Source organism: Dasypus novemcinctus, chromosome 20, assembly GCF_030445035.2.
Source record: "Dasypus novemcinctus isolate mDasNov1 chromosome 20, mDasNov1.1.hap2, whole genome shotgun sequence".
In the NCBI taxonomy this organism is placed as follows: Eukaryota; Metazoa; Chordata; class Mammalia; order Cingulata; family Dasypodidae; genus Dasypus; species Dasypus novemcinctus.
In genome coordinates this window covers 23,200,129-23,222,131 of record NC_080692.1, presented here as the reverse complement: position 1 = coordinate 23,222,131, position 22,003 = coordinate 23,200,129, and the positions used below count along the sequence as shown (strand labels likewise).

Genomic DNA, 22,003 nt, shown 5'->3' with positions numbered 1-22,003 from the left:
GCCAGCTGAGGAATTGATGGGATCAAGCCAGACCATAAAGGAAGAGATGAGTGTAGACCAAGCACAACGGACCAAAATACGAGAAAAAAAACCCTGCCTAGCTCTGGACCAGGAATTTCTACCCAGAGTTAGCAAATTAACTGATACCCTTCTGTTCTAATTCAGAGGCATTTGAGCAATGCAGAGCAGTGAATTTTCCACGTTTAAGTCCAGTATCATAAGGAATTTCAATTCCCCAAATCCCTTCTCTCTTTTCAGCCAGCTGTCTCCTTTCTTCATAGTGCTCTTTGTGTGCAGGCCTCTCCAAATGCTTCGGTTCCTATCATGGAAATATTTCTGTTTCCCACTAGAAGGGAAAAGAAAATGCACCCATCGATCCACAGCAAATTGCTGTGACAGCCTGGAAGCCCTGGAGAGGCGCCATATTGGTTTAAATGTTCACAAGAGTAAGGGAGGAGAAAAGAGGAAGGGGAAGGGGAGAAGACAGAAGGGGTAGGGAGAGGAGGAAATGGGGGAAAGAGCATTCAGGCAGCGTGCCCCCCTGGAGGTCTTCCGAAGTAATTTTGTCACAACTAGGATGAAAAACATTTAGTGAATACTTGCAACAAGGCTGAGAGGGCTTGACACACTAGGCTGCCCTCCTCCATTGGGAATCACCAATTCTCTCGAAAGACACAATTCCCTATGTTTCCTGCCATAACCCACTGAATGCACTGGGGGAGAGTGTAAACTACAATGTAAACTATTATCCATATGGTGCAGCAGTGCTCCAAAATGTATTCACCAAATGCAATGAATGTGCCACAAGGATGAAAGAGGTTGTTGATGTGGGAGGAGTGGGGGGGTGGGAGTAGGGTATATGGGAACCTCTTATATTTTTTAATGTAACATTTTTTGTGATCTATGTATGTTCAAAAATATACAATTTAAACAAAGAAAGAAACAAATAAATTAATTAATTAAATAAAAGCATTTAGTGGAGAGAACCTGGCAGGAACACTGCACATCCCTTTGCTTGCTCCTCTCCCGGGGAGCAATCCGCTCCACTATCTCCCCCTTGTGGGCATTAGTGCTACCAGGTGCAGCCCGGAATTCCCGCAAAGCAGACCCTGACTGTGCCGGGCACGACAGGAAGCCTGGAGGGAAGGTACAGCCACAGCCTGAGGGTGTTTGCAAGGGCAGCACAGAATCCTTTCCCAGGATCAGCTTAAATGGTTCTTTCTGCCTTGACAGTCATCTTTAAATGGTAATAACAGCTCCCAGTGTCGTTGCACTTGGCCACTTACAAGAGCATTATTTCATCTCATTGTCACTGCCTCCCAATAGAGATTATTGCTGCTCTTTGCAGGTGAAGAAACTGAGGCTCAGTGAGGTTAGGCAATCTGCCCCAAAGGGGCTGGGAAACCATTGTGCCTTGGATGTCAAGTCCAGCTCACAGTATTCATAAAGCATCCTCCAGAGCCCAAGGGAAAGAGCCCAGCCCTTCCTCCCCTTGCCTCCCCCTTCTCTTGTGCTTTGGCTCTGTCATCCACAGACCAAGCTCTGGAGCCGTAGAACTCTTCCGCCTGGACTGGAGAACACTCTCCGCGTGCTTTCTCGGGGGCTTGTGATGAAATCAGAACATTCCCAAACAGTCATGAGTCAACATACGTTTTTTGAGCTCCTATTGGAAACTGAGGTATAGAGTGATTAACGGAAGAAAGAAAGTCTCTGGTCAAATTGTGCACGGCTCCTCTTCCCTGGTTGCTGGTGGGAGCGTTGACTGAAGTCATCTGTTTATCAAGACTAAAGCAGCTGTCCCCCTCCGATGACTTCATCACAGGCGCTGACAGACCCTCCAGGGCAGGGCTCTTGGCACTGGCTTCACTGGGGAGCATCTCCAGTCACTGCCCGTCCTCATCAAATTCAGATTTATGGAGTGTGAGGCTGGACGAGGCCCCAGGAAGGTCAGGAAACACATGGTCCCCAGTCCTTGGAAGCTTGTACTCTGAGGCACGGGCCATTTCCCAAGTAGCTGGGCCAAGCAGGTTGGGGTCAGAGCTCCAGCCCTCGCTCAGTGGGAGGTACACGCCCTGTACCCAGGTCACCAGCGGCTGTGTGTCAGAGGCAATACCTCCCCAGCGGAAAGCTCATGTGACACATTAATTTTACCTGTAATTTTGGACCATGAATTATGCTACGAGTGTGGGGACCCAGCATGCAGAGAGAATCTTGACTATAAACAAATGATGCCACTTTATCCTCAAGTAATAAATAATACCAATAGAGAGTAGTTTTAGTTACGTGCCAACTATTATTCTAAGTCCTTTATGTACTTTTACTTGCTCACAATTATCCCATGAGGGAGGTCTGATTAATCCCACTTTACTGACAAGAAATCTGTGCCTTAGAGAGTGCACATTCCTTGCTTGGGATTTGGACCAGGGAATCTCATCTTACCCACTGTGCCCCAGATTAGTTGGGGTAACAAGTTACCCCATGCACAAAATGATGGCAAACCACGGAACAATCCATCAATAAGTGCGAAAATTGCAGGCACAGAGTGCACATATGTGGGGGGTGGGAGGAAGGAGAGATTAGTATAGGTTGAAGTGTTTCAGACTGGTCTTCACAGGATGGGCAAGATTTATCTACATAAGGTAGAAGGGGCACGGGAGGGGCAGGGCAGGCCTTGAGCACGAAGCAGCGTCTGGGGTGGGAATCCTGGCTGTAGTTTTAGGAATTACTACTAACCAACGCTGCCCCCAAGTGCTCGTTTTACCAACATAACTTCTTAGAACCAGGACTAGAGCTGTGTTCTGCTCCTCCATGCTTACCCTACTTCCTCCGTCCCCTACAAGGCACACACACTCACATATTCAGAAAGAGAAAAGGTCAAGCCGCAAATCCTCCCTTGATTGCTCTGTGCCTACAGTTTATTTTTAGGTTCGAAAAGACCCTTTCCTTTTCTGACTCATGGACTCACTGAATAATATGCCCTTGGTAGACCGAACTAAAGAAAAGAGTCATCATTCCTCATGCCACATTCTCGAATCAAAGAGGCCCTTGTGACCCGACCCTGCTCTATCATTTCACTGCCATGTCTGCCCAGTGCCCATGCTCTATGTCTTCTATGGACCAAGGCACTAAAGCCAAAACACCTTCTCCCTGCCCTCCAACTACCCTTCACATCACCACTACCACCACTACCACCACTGGCGCCAACCTATACTCACACAAGCCCCACTAAAGAGATTTCATTTAGCTTCTCAGATGGCATCACTGGCCATTTACTCAGAGCAAACCCAGGCTGAGAACTGCCCTAGGGTAGAATTTGCCTTGGCAAGGCTTGGAAGGTGTTCCATTGAGGACCACTTTGGGACACAGGTCCACAGACTCTTTTTTACTTGAAATCCTGGGAGGTTTGGATTTGAGACGTTTTTGAATTTGAGAAAGATACATACACTGTATATTAGCTGACACCTTTAGGAGGGCCAGGTCAGCACAAGGTAATCAACTACACCCATATTTCTAGTAATAACACTAATATATACACTAAGTGGGATTAATAAAGTCTGTAAACTTTGGTTTTCAGAGCTTTTGGATTTCTGAGTTGCAGCTAGGGGTTTACCATCGTGGAGGTGACTAGGGATATAGAAGGGCCTGGGGAAACCAAGGCAAATTGTCAGTCAAGTTCCTAGACCCATGTGTTGTCTTAGCCTTGGAAACAGCAGGGTGTTTCGGAACCAGAGTACACTTATTCCTGAGAGCTAGATGGCAGGCCTAGCTCTAAATGATGATTTAGGGGTAGCTCTAGTCCCTTTCCTGAACCTCAGTTTCCCCATCTTCAAATCTAATCTTTAGACCCACTAATCTCCACACTTCTTCTCCTCTTGCAACTGTCTAGTCAACTGGTTGCTCATTGGTCTCTCCATAATGAATGAAAATTACAGGAAGTCTGTCAAGCATGTCTAATTGCCTATACATTGTTATTTACATAAAAAGGGCTAAATGATTTTTAAAAGTTTGAGATCAGAGATTACAATGGGGACAACAGAACCTTCTGTGGGTTGTGATTCTCTACCCTGTCTGTCACTGTGGAGAAAGAAAGCATTACAGACTTAACTAACACATAGCCTTTTTTTTTCAAGGAGGTACCAAGGCTTGAACCCAGGACCTCATACATGGGAAAAGGGTGCTCAACCACTGAGCTACCTCTGCTCCCTGCAAACTGTATGTTAAATGATCTTGTCTACCACCTAAAGGGCTCACATTTTTCAAATAAACTTTTCCTCATCTAAAATTTCATAGATTTCGTAAATATCCTGGGAGGAGGGTATTACTCACTTTTCCTCACTTTACAAATGAAGAAAAGGATTTCAGAAGGGATTAAATCTTTTGCCCAAGACCATGGAGCTCTTCTGTGACATAGGACAGCCTTAATCCAAGTCTTCTGATGTCTCGCTAAGAGTCCTCTAACCAGCCACTGTGAAACAAAAATCCATCACAGACAACGTGGACTAGGAAATTCCCATGATGATGGAGTTTCTAGAGGCTCTGGCCATCAGTGTTCCACCAAATTACAAATGTAAAAAATTTCCCAAAATCTTCCAGGCAATCCCCCAACTGTCTTGGGAGTTAGTCCCCCATGGTGGCAGGGACCCAAGGTTGCAGGCAAGAAACGTCCAGGCACACAGCTGGCTCTCCTGCCACTCTATCTCCTCTGCTCCCATGGAAAAGAAACCCAATCTCCCCAGCCCAGTGTTTGGACTCCTGGGAGCCTCGGCCTGGCAGTGGATGATTGGATTATCTTTATTGGCCTTACAGAGTTTACTAAACCTCTAGGGAAGTGAACCAGATGTCCCCATTTGACCAGCCATTGCAGTTGTGTCCAGCAATGTCCAGCTGTTACAAGCTCCATTCACAGAGCATACCATTTATCTTGGATTTCTTAGTGCCATAAACAAGCTAGAGGAGAAAAGGATGCCCCATTCTTGACATCAGAGGGAAAATATGAATCAGGAATCTAGGAAATACTGCTAAGCATTGTTTTCTCCCCAACAGCACCACCCCTCCCTCGCTTTTCTCCCAACTGAGCCAGAGAGGTAAGCTTTTCTCTCCTTCCTTGAAGAATCTAATCCAGGCATCTCTTCTTTCAAAAAAGATTTCCTAATCATTTCGAAAATCTGCTGCATTTTAAGGTCAATCCCATTAAGGGATTAACTTTTAGGTTTTAGTTCTATGTCTTCTAAAAATTAGAGAGAGATCCTACAACTCAACAATAAAAAGTTAAATGACCCAATTTAAAAATGGGCAAATGAATTGAATGAACATTTTTCCAAAGAGGAAATACAAATGGCAAGAAAACATATGAAAAGATGCTCAACTTCACCAGCTATTAGTGAAACACAAGAGGTATCATTTCATACCTATTAGAATGGCCGCTATTTAAAAAAACAAAAAAACAAAACCCCAGAAAACTACAAGTGTTGGAGAGGATGTGGAGAAATAGGAGCATTTATTCACTGTCAGTGGGAATGTAGAATGGTACAGCCACTGTAGAAGACTGTTTGGTGATTCCTAAGGAACTTAAATATACATCTGCCATGTGACCTGGCAATACCACTGCTAGGTATATTCCCAGAAGAACTGAGAGCAGGGACATGAACAGACATCTGCATACTGACGTTCATAGTGGTGTTATTCACAATTGCCAAAAGACGGAAGCAACTCATGTGTCCATCAACAGAGGAAGAGATAAATTTTGGTGTATCCATATAATGGGATATTATGCAGCTGTAAGAAGAAATGATGTTGTGAAGCATATGACAACATGGATGAAACTGGAAGACATAATGTTGAGTGAAGCAAACCAGACACAAAAGGCCAAATACTGTATAATTTTGCTATTTATGAACTAAATATAATGAGCAAACTCATGGAGTTAATAGTTAGAATATAGGTCACCAGAAGATAGAATGAGGATAGTGAATGGAAAATTGAGGCTTAACCTATGCAGACTTGTTTTAAAAATATAAAATAAAATAAAAAATTTTGGTTGGAAATGGATAAAATAGTTGAAAGCACTTTATAGTGTATGTAATCAGCAGCATTATAGTGGCTAAAAGGGAAAACCTAAGGTTGTGTATATCACTGGAAGGAATGTTAAAAAATGAAACATGGGACTTAATGGCATAGCAAAATAGCAAACACTAGCATGGAAAAAGTATGGTTAATAGTGCATATAGAAGAATGTTTTTCTCTGAATAGTGTTATAAGATGTTAATAATAGAGTGATATTTGGGTGAAAATATGACCAAACTATGGACTGCAGGATATAGTAGGGTATAGTAATAAGTTAATATTCTTCCATCAATGGTTAATAAAAAGGAAGTATGCTAAGTGAAAGAAAGTAGACACATTGTACTGCATATTATTTGGCTTCAGGTATACAAAATGTAAATACAAATAAGTTTATAAGGATAGGATTAAATTAACAGTTATGTATGGCAAGGGAAGGATAGAGGGATTGAGAGGTGACTACTTAGGGGTAAGGAAAGGTTTTTCTTTTTGGAATAATGAAAATGCTCTAATATTGCTTACAGTGGTGAATGCACAACTCTGATTATAGCAAATGCCATTGACTGTACACTTAAAAAAATTTTTTTTAAACAATTAGGGAAACATGGATGGAAAATTCAGTTCCACAGATCTACCAAGAAGAGCTCTAAGTCCAGAGAAATATTATATGCCTTTGACCCCTTGCCTCCCCTCCTTACCTATGTTTAATTTTATACTTATTTCTCAGACATGCAGGAAAGACTTTAGGTTAAGTTTGGTGCAGGAAGAAGTCAAGTTTCCTCAGATTCCGGGCCAAGAGTGGATCAAGGTGCTGAAGGGAACTCACACTGTGTGATGGATTGAATCAAGCCATTGTGTGGTATTTGTCACAGCAGCGTTGGCAAGCAAAGACACACCGCCTGAGGAGTCAGGGAACCTGTATTCTACTTGACTGTGCCACAGACTTGTTTGATCTTGTGAATTTGTTACCCACTGAAGGGCTGCTTAGTTCATAAAGATCTCTAGCGACGTTTTCCACCCCATCCCAAAACGGAAATGGGTTCCAAACAGACTTAAATGAGCAAGTTCGTCTTTCATCCCAGGGCCCAAATGAGTGGATCAGAGCTTGGTTACTGATCCAAACATGAACAAAGTCCCTTCTCCAAGAACTTGGGCTTGGAACTAAGAGTCCTTCCTGGACCTGGTCTGTCAAACCAATGAGAGGCATTGATGACTGCCATGTACCCTACCACATAAACTGGAGAACAGAGAAAGCCAGGCAGGGAGAGAGAGGAAAGAAGCAGAAAGACAAAACCCAAGCCAAGTATAGAGGAGGGAAAGCAGATGGCTCTAAGCTAGGAAGTCAGCTCTCTGCTAGTATGCTTTGTTCTGTAGGAATTCATTTGATTCAGCATAAACATAAAAAGGTGATTTATGAAGGATGCTAAAATTAGTGGGCAAAAATTTAAGGAGAAACAGTCTATTTGCATGATCTCGAAGTACCCATTTGTTAATTATAAATTGGAAATAGTAATTTTACAATGAAGAAACCTGGCAGATATCACCTTCATAAAGTGATCAAGGTCAACATCACCAGTAAAGGGACAGAGCAACCTCATGGACCCCTAATCTGGTGCCCGTGGAAGGGGACAGCATCACCTCTGTGGTAATAGTCTCAATAATTCATAACCTTAATTTAGTCGTGAGAAAACATCTGACAAACCCAAATGCAGGAACATGCTACGAGTGGTCAAAGGACCTTCAAAGGTGTCAAGATCATGAAAGGCGAGAGAAGACTGGGGACCTGTTACATACTGGAAGAGGCATGACAACAAAATGCAACATGGGACAAAGGGAGGTGTAGTCAGGGCTTTTTCTGCCTATAGTATGTCATATTCATTCTTTAAAATATATATATATATATATTTTTTTTTTTTTTTATTTACTTATTCCTACCACCCCTTTGTTGTTTCTGCTTGCTGTGTCTGCTCTTTGTGTGCTCTCTGTGTCTGCTCATCTTCTTTACAGGAGCCACCAGGAACCAAATCCAGGACCTCCCATGTGGGAGGGAGGTACCCAATCCCTTGAGCCACCTCTCTTCCCTGCTTGTTGTGTCTCTCATTGTGTTTCCTCATTGTGTCTCTTCATTGTGTCGTCCCATTGTGTCATCTTGCTGCATCAGCTCACCATGCCAGCCTGTTGCATCAGTTCACTGTCATGCTTGTCTTCTTTAGGAGGCACCAGGAACTGAACCTGGGACCTCCCATGTGGTAGGCAGGTGCCCAGATGATTGAGGCCACATCTGCTTCTGTATATTCATGCTCAAGGAACTGAGAACTTAATCTCCCAAAATGTCAAAATTAAATCTCATGCCTCACCTCCCCCTCCAGCTCCTGCAGCACAAATGCCCAGCACCCCAGGGCTTGTGGGGTACATGCCATACAGTCATCTCACCTCCAACAACTACAGGCTGGAAGGGAACTCAGGCTCCAACAGCCAGGTCATGGCACCCTCTGGTCTTATGATTTCAGAACCCCCAGAGCCACCAGGTGAGCCACTGATGCCCTACCTGAGGTATAGCAGAAATATCTGGGGCCAAGTAAAGGCTTCCAACCCTGACCTAAAGTTCTGGGAGATCAGCAAGATTGTTGGTGGCATATGGCAAGATCTCACTGATGATGAGAAACAAGAGTGTTTAAATGAGTACGAAACAGAAAAGATAGAGTACGATGAGTCTAGGAAGGCCTGTCATAATTCCCCCACGTTATCTTGCTTCCATAAATGCAAAAAGTCATGCAGAAGCAGCTTTAGAGGAAGACAGTCTAGCAGGGAGAAAGGAGAACCTTGTATGAGCATTCACTCTGCTGAAGATCCAGATGATCATGATGGCTCCTCAATGAAGCATATTCTACTGCTCATTGCCAGGGAAACCACCACCTCATCAGTGAAACCCTTAGTGAGAGTGTGGTGGTCGCTTGTCACAACAGCTAGAATGCAGGTCCTCAAACCACAGGCCCAGTTTTAAATGGTTCATTTGCGAAAACTAGAAGAACTTCTTCAAACAGAAGAGCAACCCAAGGAAAGGAAGAGGAAAGTCCTGGAAAGCACAGATTCATTTAACAACAAACTTAAATGGTTGTGCAGTTTAAAGGTAGAAGTGGATACAGAGAAAATTGCAGCTGAAATTGCACAGGAGCAAACCCACAAAAGGCAACAGAGGGAGAAAGAGACAGCAGAACAAGCTGACCATGGAGCAGTAGTCCTGGGGAAGTGCAAGCAGTTCATCAAATCAAAGGAAAGAAGGAAGAGGAGAGTATCCCATGGAGACGAGGAGACACACCTTGAAGAAACAACAGAAAACCAACAGAAGGGTGAAGAAGTGGGAGGAGGGGGTCGCCGGATGGCAGAGGAGGGGACCAGTGATAGCACCACTGGCTCTGAGAGCAATGGTGTAGCAGTGGAGGAGCCACAAACAGATCCCAGGCTAGAAGGTGAGAAAAAAGAATAGATGTCACCAGGTTTTATGTGTTCTAAATACTTTTTTAAAATGCAATAACTTTTGGGTAAAAAACAAACAAACTCTGCAATGTGAGATCCTATATTAAATTCTGAAATCGAAGCTGAATAAGAAGTATAAGGGAATTCTCTGTATAATTTTTACAACTCTGCTGTAAGTCTAAAATTATCTCAAAATAAAAAGATTAAAAAGGTGTGATATATTATCTTGATAGAAGAAACCCTCATGGTGTGTGGTATTTGTCATAGCAGCCCTGGCAAACCAAGACTTGCTTATACAGTCCCCTAGCCAAACAACCCTCCTTATCAAACAGATCAGGTGCATTCTTGCTTAGTCCTGAGGTGGGGGTTCCAGTTCCCTGTCCACCTGCAGAATTATTCAAACAAGTTAATCGCATCTTCCTGCAGGAACCATGCAGTACCCCTACCCTTTTGACAGTACACAGCCTGCCTCCAACAGCCCCTGCCTGTTCATTCTGTTCCCAAGTGGAATGCCCATGTGGCCCTGTGTGGCGTGTGGTGTCCTTCCCCAGGCTGAGTAAATGTGATTAATGAGCTGCTGTCAGTCTAATTTTTCTAGTGTAAGTTGCCACGAGTTTGGCCTTCCCTATAACTCTAGAGCCAGAATCCCTCCTTCATCAATGGGATGAATGGGAGATGATATCAACAGTTCTTGAATACCTCAAATAATGGAGAGATCAGTATTGTGCAAGGCAGCCTATTCATTTCTCAGTCAGTTCTCTGCTCAGTAGGAAGACTCTCTTGTGCCTAGAGTAGGTTGCCTGGGACAGTCCTGCTTTATTTCTGTTGTCCAGGTGTCATTCTTACTAGTGCCCCTTTCATTCTCAAAAATGTCCTAGTTTGGATGATTGGTCACCTTACTTATGCTAGAGAAGAAACTGCCTCCTTCTAGTTCAAAACATAGAAGAAGTTTACTCCCTTTTCAAATATTTGCAAATAGCTATCTTGCCCACCCCAAGCCAAATAATCCCAGGTCCCCATTTGAGTCTCATGTCATAGTTTCCAGACTCTTTTATCACCCTCCTCTGCAGGTCCTCTGAAGACTAAGAGCCCAGAGTGGAATATAGAATTCAAGATATGGCCAGGCTACTTTTGAGGCTTTGGAATGATTATTTCACTCTTCCATCAATTCTTAAGGTATCATTAGCCAGAATTATTTATAATGCAAAAACCAGATGCCAATGAAATGACCAACACTAGGAGGATATTTGAATAGTTTATGATTTAATCACACTATAGAATAACATGTAGTTATTTTTTTAAGTTAAATCATTAACTTTAATTAATAGTTCAATTATAAAAATATACTATCATCAACTGTAACACATGTAATTGTAACACTGGACAGAATTATATATCACATTGTAGAAATATATTTAACATCAAAGAACATAGCTCATAGTATAGTCTTAAGAAAGCAGGATACAGGCATACACAGTAATAATGATAAATGACAACTACCTGCAAGAATGGCGATGGGTCCCTAAGCAGAACACCATACAAAAGAAGCAGGCACAATACAGTATGACTCCATTTCTATAAGGATCATATACAGTTGTAACTCACCTGTAGTGCTAGGAGTCAAAATAGTGCTTACCCTTTGTGGGCAGAAATGATTGACAAAGGGCTAAGGGGATTTCTGGAATTCTGGTAATTTTCTGTTTCTTGATCTGGGTGTAAGTTCACAGAACATGCTCAGTTTTTGAAAATTTAAACCATACACTTTTGATTTGTGCACTTTTATATATGCATTTTAAACTTCTAAAAAGTTTACATTAGAAAAAGAAAATATATTGATATACAAAACTGTAAACCAGAGGTACAGATTAGCAATTTCTGAAGCTACTTCACATGACTACTAGGGTTGAACAAGTCAGCAAATCAATTGTTGATAATGGGATCCAACAGTTTCTCACTGTCAGGGAAAGAAATTGCAGGTAGGTAAGTGTGAGAGTTTGAAGCTTTTTGTGGGAGATCATGTTCTTGGAGCTAATCCATTCTTGTGGCTGTGGGACCCTTGGATTGGATTGGATACAATTAGGGGTGTCTTGGATTGGATTGCTTCAGTGAGGCATGCACCAGGGTGGGTCTTGTTCCTCTTGCTGGAGTCTTTTATAAATGAAGGACTGAAAGCAGAGACACACCCAGAAAAAGAAGCAGAGACAGAGAAATTCCAAGGCCAGGGGAGAGGGGAGAGATGAGCCACATGCCTGTCCACCCACAGCTGTGCCTGGGGAAGCAGGAAGCCTGGAGAAGGAGGCAGACACCCAGACTGCAGACGGCCATCGTGTCTTGCCATGTGGCAGGAGTCCAGGATGGCCAGGAGCCGACCTTCATCAGACAGCATCTCTGATGATGCCTTGATTTGGACATTTTCACAACCTCAGAAATGTGAGTTTTTAACCTAATAAATTCCCATTATAAAAGCCAACCCATTTCTGGTATATTGCTCCAGGCAGCTGTTAATAAACTAAGAGAGTAAAGGAAGAAGGCTGGAAGGGGCTTGGTGATACTGGATTGAGCTGAAGGTAGTCATGTGAACTCATGCTTATTTTAAGAACTCATGTTTATTTATACATATAAATAGACACTAAAGGAATTATAGATATGTCTGTCTGTATGTATTAGCACACCCACATATATTTCCTAGCTCTCTCTGCTGAGAGGACCCCAAAGCAGTGACTCCCCGGTAGCAACCAGTATCTTCAGTGTCCAGATACTGTTTTTTGTTCCCCCCACCCCATACAGCTCCCTTGTCTGTTTGCTTGTTGTTTGTGCTCGTTGTTTGCACTCGTTTTCTGCTGATTGTATTTTGTTTGTTGTCTGCTCATTGTTTTTTTGTTTGTTTTTCTTTAGAAGGCAAAAGGAACTGAACCCAGGACCTCCCATGTGGTAGGTGGGCACTCAACTGCATGCGCCACAGCCACTCCCTGCTTGTTTGTTTTTTCTGCTCATTGTCTGCTATTGGTTTTTTTTTGTCCAATGTCTGCTCATTATCTGCTCATTGTTTGTTTGTCTTCTTTAGGAGGAACTGGGAACTGAACTCAGGACTTCCCATGTGGGAGGTGGGCACCACATCCACTCCCCCAGACCTTGGTGTTTAAATATCATTCTCCAGTGAAAGGAACCAGGGCTCCTAGGAGAAACAGCTGAGGGTAGGGCTGGAATGGTGTAGGCAAGATGAACCTGGATCATTTTGTAGGGTCAGAAATAACATGCTCTCACACACACACACACACAAAGATGGAAAATGATAGGGTCATACGAAAAGGACACAGAAGCCAACCAGAAAGAGCTTTCAATGGCCAAAACTGGGACAATTTGAGTGACAAAATAAATAATGATTATATTGGATTATAATCCTCCAAAATACATTAACATCCATGACTCCATAGTGATATAAACAAATGACTGCATAAATAAATAAATGTGGGAGAAAAGGCAAATATTACTTACAGAAAAAATTCAAAGATATATATATATAGATATACCCCCTTCAGGGAGTAAAGCTTAATTTCCCTTACCTTGCATGTAGGCTGGACTTAGTGACTCTCTTCCAAAGAATAGAACCTGTGGGACGCCATCAAATGTACCAACATACATATTATGAGACTCCCACAAAGAGAATTAAGAAAGAGAATATTCAAGGAAATAAAGGCTGAAAATTTCCTAAATTTAACAAAATATATAACTATGCACAAGCAAAACACTCAACAAACTCCTAACAAGATGAACCCAAAAAGTTCATACCATGACATATTATAATCAGACTGTTGAATGCCAAAAACAGAGAAGTGATGTGTCACATACAAGGGAGCCTCAAAAAGATTAAGTGCTGATTTCTCAAAGGCAAAAGACATATTTAAAGTGCTGAAAGCAAAAAAAAAACTGCAAACCGAGAATTTTTCATCTGGCAAAAGTGACTTTCAAAAAACAAGGGAGAAGTTAAAACTTTCCCAGATAAACAAAAGCCGAGGGAGTTCATCACCATCACACAGGAGATGCTAATGAGAGTCTTGCAGGTTGGAGGGAAAGGACAATAGACAATAGACCAAACTGCAGGAAGACATGATGATCTCTGGTGAGGGTAAAATGACATGGGTAAATGTAAGTGCCAGTACTAATGTATTTTTGGTTTGTAACTCCACTTTTACTTCCTCCAAGATAAATTCATAAAATGTAATGAATTCAGTGGTCTGGTACTCAAAATGTATAAACATGTAATTTGTGACAAGAACCACATAAAAGTGGGGCATTGGAGGGTATAGAAACATAGCTTGTGTATACTGTTGAAGTCAAGGTGATATCAAAGCAAATGACATTGTTACAGATTCATGTTAAATTTAAGCCCCATGGTAACTGCACAGAAAATAATGGAGAATATGCAAGCTGATAGAAACAGAAATTAGAGTACAAGTTACCAGGGATGGGGGACGGGGAATGTAGAGTTTATGCAAAATGGATGTAGGGTTTCTATTTGGGGAGGTGAGAAAATTTTACAAATGGATGGCAAGGAGGGAACCACAATATTGTGAATATGATTAATCCCACTGGATGGTATGCCTGGGAGCAGTGGAAATGGGGAAGTGTATAGTGTATAGCTGTTGCTTCAATTCAAAAAAAAAGAAAGAATGAAAGAACAACTAAAGGGACAATGACAATTAAATGCAATACATGATTGTGGATGGGATCTAGCAAGGGAAGAGAAAAGGGGCATTACTGGGTCATATGAAAAAATTACAATATGACTGTAAGGTTTTTATCAATGATAAATTTATTGAACCTGGTAACTGCACTTAAGGTGGTTATGTAACTGAATATCTTTGTTTTTAGGAAATGTACATGGCAATATTATGTGTTCAAGGAGCACGATGTATACAACCTATATGCAAGTGTTCAGGAAATGGATTGATAAATAGAACAATAGATAAAGAGATAAATGAATAGAAGATAGAATGATGTGGCAAAATGTTAAAATTGATGGATCTGGATATCTGGGTGTATCCAGATATCTCTCTCTTTAACTCTCATCTATCCCTGATTATAAAGGGTGACCTCTAGACGTCAGGCCCCACCTGAAGGATGGTTAGGAATTGCTGGGCAACCTGTGGATCACGTTCACCTGGGGCACACAGGGGAGGGCCATGTAAAAGAACAACTCAGGAAATGCCTATCTTTCGGTTCATAAAGTGTGGCAAGGCCAGCCTTTGTGGATGCAGAGGCGAGTTAAGAAAAGGCTAGTGAGAACTACTGCCATGCCTCTGCCAATGCCTGAGCACTGGAGTGGTTTTGGAGTAAGGAGGAGTCTCCCTGCTTGGCCAGAAGCCACCAGGAGTCCAGTGGCAATAGGAGGAGCTCGGGGACAGCCACATGGAAGCCTACCCACACCTTGGCATGGGGTGCCATTCAGACTTCCCAGTCCCAGGCACCTGGGAGAGAAGTAAGAGGAGGGGGGAAGGATATCCACATTGGGGTCCCCGCATCAGTTGTGCCAATCCAGATACCTCCCATTCCCTATGTCCAGGACCCCTAGCAGACAGCTAAGAGCAGACAGATCCCTGCAGGGGTTGGCTGAACAGGCGTATGTAGCACTAGGCCAGGGCATGTGTAGCACTGTGCCAGCCTGCCCTGAGTAGGGCACTGAGGTGCTGCAATTCCTCATTGATTCAGTGGTTCTTGGTTCCTACCCCTCCCCTCTCTACTGGTGGTAAGGGGCATGGAATATACCCCATCACTGCCTACATGTGCAGGGGCTCTTGGCAAAGACAGAGCTACATCTTCCCAGTGGCATAACCCTCCCTTTGTGCATTTATTTCAGGACATTGAGGAGGAAACGATATCCAAAGCCTATCCCATTTATTAAGGTTCCAGCAGCTAACATGCCCCTCTGCACGTGAGGCAACCCTCTTAGCCACTTTGTGACCTCAGGGCATCTAAAAGAATGGTCAGTGAAAAGGACCCTCTTTCCAGAATTAAGATCTGAAGTCAAATGTCACTTTATTAACAGCAGCAGGCTTAGAATTCCCAATATAGCAACATGGGGGGACACCGCCCGTCGCACTCAAGGCCAAGAAACAAGCATGCTGGAGGAAAATCAAGAGGTCGGTTTCAGGGGCCAAACATTGACAGAGAGACAGGACTTACGAACCAGCCACAGAGGAACTCTTCAGGGTATTTACTCTGAAAGTTGGGTTAGAAGAGGGGGGTTTATAAAGTCAGCTCTGCCCCGAATGAAGGTTTTTGTAGCTTTGTCTTTTAATTCATTTACTCAATTGTAGGTAATTACCTCTTAGGTGTACATAACTGTGCAGTTTTAGATTAGCCGTGACAAATGTTGACTCCAAGGCCAACTTTCCAACCGCCCTTGGAGGCGTCCCCTCCCTGTTCCTTCAGCAGTCAATAATTTGACTTCATGAAACAAATAAAATAGACCAAACCTTAGGAGAGGGCATCACCTGGAAAATCAACACCCACCCACCCACACACACACACACACACACACACACTGTTCCTGCCACCAGTCCAGACAAGAAATTCTGCTGTGTTTGGCAGACATTAGGCTGCAGGCATTTAGGAAGGGAACACTCCAAGAAAGGAGCAGGTCCAGTGAGACTACAAAGGAAAGGCTGGTGTGTGCGGGCCCCAGCGCCCAGTCCTTCTCCTCTCTGGGCACACACCTGCATCCCAAATCCTGTCTTGGAGGATGGAGCCACACGAGAGCCATGGCCCATCTGAGCTTTGGCCTCTAGCCTTGTGACAGGAACGTTTCCTTCCCATCCTCCATCCCCACCAACCCAACCCAGGCCCCACCCTGAGCTTTTTCTTCCCAGACGTCTCCAGAAAGGCTTTGGGCTTTAGGTCAGTGTGGGATGAAAGAGGAGCTGAGTGGGAGTGGGCTCAGGGCACCCCTAGTTCACCCTTGACCACCCCAGCCTCCCCTTCAATGCTCAATGCAGACACGGTTTGAAGCAGGTGGTTAGGGGGCAAGCTAGGATGATGACAGCCTGCTCACCAGCAGATACTCCTTTGGACTGAGCTCTCCAAGTCCAGGCAGCTCCTCTGATATCGTAGAGCTCCCTTCCTCCAGGGCCTCCTTCCCTGGCCATCCAGGGAATGACTCTTGCCGTGTGGGGCTTCCCTTAGAGCTTCCCACAGAGAGGTAGGTGGGGTTGATGGAGCCATCCTCATGACCATGGGAAACCACTTGAATGATCAGGATGAGGGTAGAGTCCGTGCTATGAGCTGTTCATAAAAATAACTGATCCCCATAAAGCCCAGACCCACCACCTCAATATCACAAGTGCTGTAGCCTTTAAAACAAAATATCTCTTTTGGGCCTTCAGCGAGCATGTTGGGTACTGTGGATGCAAAGGTGAATGGAAGAGGCACTGTGAATAGCACAAACAACTAACCTGGATGGTGTCGCAAGCTCAAATGCAGGCATGTGCGGCACGCTCAGTGGTAGTAACTGTTATCACCCAAAGGGAAGAGGTTGTGTCCATCGGGGTCCTCCTGGCAGAAAGCGGAGCATACTCCAGAGAGGACTGGAGAGGCGTGGGCAGTGCTGAGGGAGCCAGCAGGGCTGGCAGTGGTCCAGGCACTGGTGACAGCAGGAAGCCTTGACCACCTGCTGCATAATGAAGAACTTGGCTGACCTTCATCCCCAATTCCTGGGAGATCCCTCCACCTCTTTGGAACTTCCTGTGATAGTTGTCTCTATTATCCAGGGTGGCGCCTCCGGCCACACCTAAGAACTTATGCTAATGAGATGGCTCAGGGTGAGGGTCCACACCAGAAAGACCATGTGATTAGAGGGTTGAGGCTTTGAGCCACTTGATATTGGCCCAAGCTCTGGGGATGAGAGGGGGTTGGAGAGTGAGTTCAACCACCAACCATGTGGGCACCAACTGAATCAGCCATTCCTACATAATGAAGCCCGGTGAAAACTCCAGATGCCATAGAGAATCCCTGGTTGATCATACACACTGATGTGCCCAGGGGTGAGGGTGAGGGGGCAGGTGACACATCCTGACTCCGTGGGGTGTGTCGGTCAGGAGGAGACACCTAAAGAGGTACCTACCCCCTCCAATGCAGGTGTCAGGGTGGCCAGGAGCATGACTCACGGGGCCCTGGATGGAGCAACGTTTGAGCACTAGAGAAGAGCAGGCGGACAGCTTTGTCATGGGTCTGGGGGCAGGTTACCCTCCAGCAGCTCCCTCTCTTGTGTTTGTGTGCCACAGTGGAGGAGCCCCCGTCCCTCCCCAGGGACAGATATACCACCACCACCGGGGTGTGAGCTGGATGTCCTGAAACACACCCACCGGAGTCTGCTCTCTCCAGTGAATGTTCACATGTCCTCAGGACACGAGGGGAAGAATGCACCTTATCTACTAGGGGTTTGTGTCTCATGCGGCCAGGCTGACTCCATGGCCTGAGCACAGGCTGTATCTGTGGGTCGCAGGGAGGGGAGGAAGGCCACTCTAGGACTGTCCCCTCCACAGGGAGTGGACACACCTTGCCTCTTCATCTCTTCCACCTTATTCATATCCTTTTTGCTATAATAAAACTGTAGAAATAAGTTTAAACACTTCCTGAATTCTGTGAGGCACTGTCAGGAGTTATCGAACCTGAGGAGGTGGCGGGAACCCTTGAATTTGTAGTCAGAAGTGTGAGAGGCCTGAGAACCCCCAAACTCAAGGCTGTGGCTGACGGGCAATCTTGCAGAGGGTTGTCCCTCAACCTGTGGAGTCTGCCCTACTTCCGGGTAGCTAGAGCTGGAATTGCATTGCATTGGTGTCAGAAGCTTCCAGGCCACCTCCAGGCCTGAAGGGGCCAGGGGATGGAGTGGGAGTGGGACGGCCAGACCTGCAGAGGGCTGAGGCTGTGGAGAGGGGCAACCTGAGCCTTCTCTTCTCCCTCCCTCCAACCGCCTCTAGGGTCTCCCAAGGCTGGATCCAACTGAAATCCAGAAAACAAGAGAGCCTGGGTGATGGTCTCCAGAGGCACAGGCTAGCAGGGAGAAGGGGGAGGATGAATCTGGAGGAGCAAACAGAATTAGTAGCACAGAGAGGGTCTGGGGCTGGACAGGCTGAAGCAGAAAGAAATTATTTTCAGAGCAGAAGTGCAGGAGGTGGGCAGGAAGGGATGTCTAAAGAGTGGAGGGCATTCACCTCCTTGTCTGGAGCTCAGATTAGGAGGGGGCAGGGAAGGAAGGGCCTGCAGATGAGGCTGTCATCAGTCAGGGGTCAGATTAGGCCACCAGGGGATGTTAGGCTGGAGGCTAGGAGGGTTCAGCTTTGACCAGCTTGCAGTGGGAAACCCAGGAAAGCTTTAGGTTGGTTTTTATTTTGTTTTTTCAATCCGCATAGTGGTATGCTTGAATCTTTGTCTTAAAGACAATCAGACTCCACCATAGAAAGGAACTAAAGGGCGAGTCTAGAGGACAAGGGACTGATGGCAAGATCACTGCAATGAGGGCAGGGAGCCCAGATCCATGGCACACAAGTGAGGTTGGAGCAAAAGGATATGAAAATAAACTGTAGTATGAGAGGATAGAGAGGGGAGGGGGCCCTGAATTCTAGCCCTGGGAACATCATTAGCCAAAAAGTTTGGACTGGGCATTTCAATTCCCCTACAAAGTAACGTCATTGCCCACCTCACTGAGTTTGCGCCAGACTGAAATAGCACACGTACTTTGAAAAGCACAGAGCTGGACACGTGAAGCGTGAAATCGAGGTTATTGCCACGCTTTTTTGGTGAAGCACCATTAATGAGGACACTTCTGTAACATTGTCAAGTTGTAGCCAAAGATATGTGAGCTCACCCATTGGCAGCACAGAGGGGAGCGGTGGCCCAGCCCCTCTGGGGTCTGGGTGAGGTGAATCCACATGGAACGCATGCTTCTACTCTCCCCTGATTCCCTCTCTGTGACATGGATTTCCTGAGCTCAGCTCACTGAAGCACATTTTTCACATTACGGTTTTGATCCGCAAACTGCCCAGTTACCTTCAAAGAAGGAAACAAGTTGAAAAGTCTTGTATTGAACAGATATTCTTCTGTTTAATTGCAGGCTGTTAGAAAGGACAGGAAATGTCTGCAATTGGGTGTTTGCCCAGCAGGCGGCACACAAGACATGTGTCTGAGATTCAGTCTAGGCTTTCAGCCTTTGATGGAAATTCTACACACACACACACACACACACACACACACACACACACGACAGAGAAGACATTGGAGGTTTTAGAACTAGTTCTCTATAGGACACAGTCTGTGATGACATACAAGGGCAGAGAACCTAAAACTTCCTCAGTTTTGATGGATAGAAAAGAGACAGACTAAAGAATATTCCAGTGTTATGTGCTTGCCCACAGAATGGTGACCACTGTCTTTAGAGGATGGCCTCCTCTAAAGGATTTAAAAGGATGGCTTCCTAGAAGTTTGGAAGCTACAAGTTTATCGGGAGAGAAGAGAGGAAAAGCTCTCTCTCCATTCATCTGTCATCCCTTCCAACCTGGAACACATGTTTTTGAGCACATGAAGGTTGGCTGATTCTTGTGATTTTACGGTCTCATCTTCAAATTTTGTTAAGTTTTTACTGGCCATGTTGCCTAGCTTAGGGGATTTAGAAAAAATGAGAGAAAAATGCGGGGCCGAAAAAATTTGGAAGCCATGCACACTTCTTTCTGCTAATAATTACAGTTGCACTTCTTTGAGCATTTAGTATGTGCAAAGCATTTTACAGGAGGGATCTGATTTAATCACCATAGTAGCCCAATGAGACAGATGTGTCATTCATTGTATAGATGAGGAAGCTGAGGCTCAGATTGTTTAACCTGCCCCACTCACATAGCAAGTTAGAGGCAGACCAGGGCTTCTACCCGGTCTGATAGATTTCAAAGTTCAGATTCATACCTGCTACTCTGTGGAGGCACCTATGCATGTGCTGTGTGCAGGCAGACACTCTTACGGAATTGGATGAGACATGTCCTTAGTGGAGAGACAGGCGTAATGAGGGACAATGGGCCAAGTCTAATATACAGCTGCCCATATAAATTGCTCTAACAGCCCAAAAGATAGGCCAGTTAATAGCCAGTGAGGTCATCAAGGAAGGTTTCCAAAAATTGATTGGTGAGGAAGAGCATTCCTGGCACAGAGAAGAAAGTATGCAAAGACACAAAGCAAAAACTTGTCCAGTGTCGAGAAAGAATGGTGAGCGTGGACCTTCTGGGAAAGAGAAGGAGGAGATGAAATTGGAAACATCAGCTGAGGTCCAACACTGAAGAGCCACGTAAGGAAAAATAAGGGGTTGGACTTTAGACAGCAGGGCACGTGGAGAAGGAGATGACCCGTGTGTTTTGGAGGCTTGGCAAGGGAGAGGAACTTTGCTCAAGGACAGTGGTGCATTAGCTCGTTGGCCACACAGCCTTGAGTGCTTTCCTACCCTCCCATGGTGGACTCAAAGAAGTCTTTGCAACTTTGTCAGTGGGAAAGGGAAAGGACAGATTCCTTTGCTGACATGAATCAAGAAGAAATCAGAAACTTCAATACCACCTTGAAAACCTATCAGGAAAGTTTAAGTGGCTTATCTGTTGAGGTTCCCAAACAAGCAAGAGCTCAGCTTTTAGGCAAAGCTTTTCCAAATGTAGATAATAGAACACAGTCAACACTTGACAGGAGCCAGCAGAAATTGTATAGGGGGCATGGACGTCAGGATTGTAGAGACACTGCATGAAGCCTCTTTCTTTCCCAGGGCAAATAACCCCATCCTCAGAGTCAGGGGGTGGGGTGCTCAGCTCAAATTTGCCATCATTGCAGATTAATAGGAATTCCATCTGTCCTGGAACATTCTCCCTTTTCACAGAATGATGTCTGGCCTAACATATCTTTTGTCTTTTATTTACACCCCTTAGGTCAAATTAAGCTCTCCAACATAGAGCACTAAAATTGGCAGAAAGTCCAGTTATTGAGTGTGGACCAAATGGAAAATATGGTAACAACATTCTCTATGTTCTCTGTAATCTCCCTCCCTCTGCTCAAGATAGTACCTTCTTACTCTCCAGATAGTCTTTCTGGACATGATATTGATGACTTCTGAATAATCAAGATGTGCTCTCCCCCCAGGAGCCCAACCCTGAAATAGGGACTTGGCCCTCTTCTCACTCCCACATTCATTCCTTCCACAGAAGCAACGAGAATCCAACCTGACTCCTCTCCGCAAGGCATCAGAGTGGGGCATATCCTTTATGGCCTAAATGGCTTTAACTTACTTAGGAGGTAGATTTGGCAGTACTGGGAATCAAAACATTGTTTGGCCAGATCTTGCTGACCAGGACACAATTATCCCTGACCTATTGGAAATGCTCAATGTTTTCTATTATTGTAGAAATAATTGCCTGTACATGACCTTAAAAAAGAGTTGCATTAGAGT

General features: G+C 44.6%; 1 pseudogene; it reads left to right on the top strand.

Annotated features, from left to right (window-relative positions):
- Nucleotides 1-8,410: 8,410 nt before the first annotated feature.
- Nucleotides 8,411-9,547, top strand: LOC101411593 (SWI/SNF-related matrix-associated actin-dependent regulator of chromatin subfamily E member 1 pseudogene; annotated as a pseudogene).
- The last annotated feature ends 12,456 nt before the right edge of the window (nucleotides 9,548-22,003 follow it).